Genomic DNA, 2,496 nt, shown 5'->3' with positions numbered 1-2,496 from the left:
AGAGATTGTCTTGCCTCTTTTAAGTGATTTCCTCATCCTTACTCCTAAGAGGGACAGCATCTTCCTTTGCCTACTCAGTTCCTGGCTTCCTGTGGGCTTGCAGTATTCATCTTGTCTTTAGAGTGAATTTGATAGGTACAGGAAGTCGCACCAGACTGGAGATTGAACCAACAATCAATAAAAAAAGAACTATGGTTTGAAGAAAGATGCATCAGAGCTTCCCCAAGGAGTTGTACCATATGTCCTAATACCCGTGGAACAATGGATTTAATTTTTAGCTTCCCCGGTTGGCCTTCCTAGCTATGGAGACAATTCTGAAAAACGATTCTTTCAACCTGCCGTCCTTTACGCTTGCTGATGATTTATAGATAAGGAAGATCTTGTTTCCTTTGCCCACTCATCAATAACACAAAATAAAAACTGTTCTCTCTCCTATTCTCTCCCTCTCCTCTACTCCCCCCCCCCCCAAGCTTTATTTCTCATGGCTACTAGTTTAGTATATTTATGGTGCATGAGTCATCAAGCTGTCTTCTGATTGGATGAAAACCCAACACCCCTGGGACTGTCAGTCAATTACAGCTATTCTCAGCTTCATTCACAGATTTATTAGCTTGCACACAGGGAGAAATTCATTCAGGAAAGTTCATTCATAAAAATTGCAACACTCTCCATATCATTTTTAATATCTCAGCGTTCCACTGTGAGCTGGATCTTGAAGGAAGATAAGTACAAGACCGAGGGAGTCGAAGCAGCAGTCTCCTGAACGCTGATGAGTCTGTGTGAGGATTTAGAGTAACACAGCTGGATCTTAAGTCTCGGAAAGAATGTTGAGCATCACAGGAGTTTTTCCTGGATTGCTGGGCTGAAGGACTTGCAGGATGAGATTTTCCAGGAGAAGCCAGGGATCAGATCAGATTGATTCAGCACAAAGTGCCTTTTGCTCATATGCTTTAATTTTTTATAAAAAAAATTATTGGAAGGAATAAAGGATATGAAAGGGTTACCCTGCAATTCATTTTTTCCCTTGGGGAGCTGTGCAAGGAGGGTTTCAAAGTGCAGAGACCAAGAAGCAGGGAGTAAATATTTCAGTGGGCTAGAAATGTTGAGGGACTGACGAGCTGACTGATTTGTACTGCTTTGTGTGGAAGGCTGTGTGTGTGTGTGTGTGTGTGTGTGTGTGTGTGTGTGTGGTTTCACTGCAGTCTGGCCTCCACCATTAAGGCTTTCTCAGAGAGCTGTACCACCGGCAAGAAGCCTAAGCTCAAAGCAGTTTAGATGCCTGGATTCTATTGCAGGAGCCAATGCAGGGAGGGACAGCAGCACTCTGACTAAAATCAGTGATGGGGACCTGGTTTCTGCATCAGCTGTTACCTCCCAGGGTTAAAGATGTCTGGGAGGAGATGATCAAGGCACCCTGAGCACAACTCCATGCTTAGGAGAGAGTCTGAAAGGAGAGAGAGACAGAGAGAGAGAGAGACAGAGAGAGAGAGACAGAGAGACAGAGAGAGAGAGACAGAGAGAGAGAGAGACAGACAGAGAGAGAGAGAGAGAGAGAGAGAGAGAGAGAGAGAGAGAGAGAGAGAGAAAGAGAATCAGAGAGGTTTCTTTCTCTGAACTGTATGGTGTGTTGAAGCATTTAATTTCCATATCGTTTATCTGCCAGACGGGGAAGCCAATTTATGCAACAGTATCCTGTTTCAGCCCTGCCAAGGCTATGAGAGGACGCAGTCCGGAGAACCTCAGTGGACACGTACTGTATGTAGGACTCTTCGGGCACCCCGGGATGCTGCACAGGGCCAAGTATAGCCGTTTTCGGAATGAGCCCATCACTTCCTTAGATGAAGGGTCTTCTGGAGGTTCAGTAAATGTCAAAGGTGTACCTCAGACTTCTCCTTCTTCTCCCCTGCCAGTTCACCTGCCTGGGGAAGATGTCACCTTGGCGGCTCAGGATAACCCCACCCCACTGTGCACTTTGATGCCCCGAATGGCAAGCCTCAGACTGGCCAATCCAGCAAACCTACTGGGACTGAAAAACTTCTGCCTGGGGACCAGGGAGGTGCCCAAGCTCAAACTCTTAGAGAGCCGGGGGGCAGCTCTAAGCAGCCCAACTTCGCCAGAAGCCAGCCTCTCCCGGGCCACATCTGCTGCATCTCCCCAGCTGGATGTAGAGACTCAGGACAGCTGCATCCTGCCCATCTCTGAAGCACCACCTTCTCTGAGCAATCAGGATGGGTCCTCTCGCCAGCACCTTTTGGGGACTGGCATGAACTATTTTGTGAGGGTAAGTCTATTTCCCTCAGTGTTTTTGACTCCTAAGAACTGATTGAGAAAGGGATCTTCTAAATCTGCCACTAGCTCTCTTGATGACATTAAGTAATTTATGTAGCTTCTCTGGGCCTCTGTTTCTCTCATCTGTAAAATGAGGGAAGTTGGACTAGATAATTCCTGAGGTTCTTTCCAGTTCAAAAGTCTAATCTAGGATTATTTTTGCAGCCT

General features: G+C 46.4%; 1 pseudogene; it reads left to right on the top strand.

The window, feature by feature from the left end:
- Window positions 1-647: 647 nt before the first annotated feature.
- Window positions 648-2,281, top strand: LOC114026996 (annotated as a pseudogene).
- The last annotated feature ends 215 nt before the right edge of the window (window positions 2,282-2,496 follow it).

Source organism: Vombatus ursinus, unplaced genomic scaffold (assembly GCF_900497805.2).
Source record: "Vombatus ursinus unplaced genomic scaffold, bare-nosed wombat genome assembly UNPS02014848.1, whole genome shotgun sequence".
Lineage (NCBI taxonomy): Eukaryota > Metazoa > Chordata > Mammalia > Diprotodontia > Vombatidae > Vombatus > Vombatus ursinus.
This window is presented reverse-complemented; position numbering and strand designations above follow the sequence as displayed.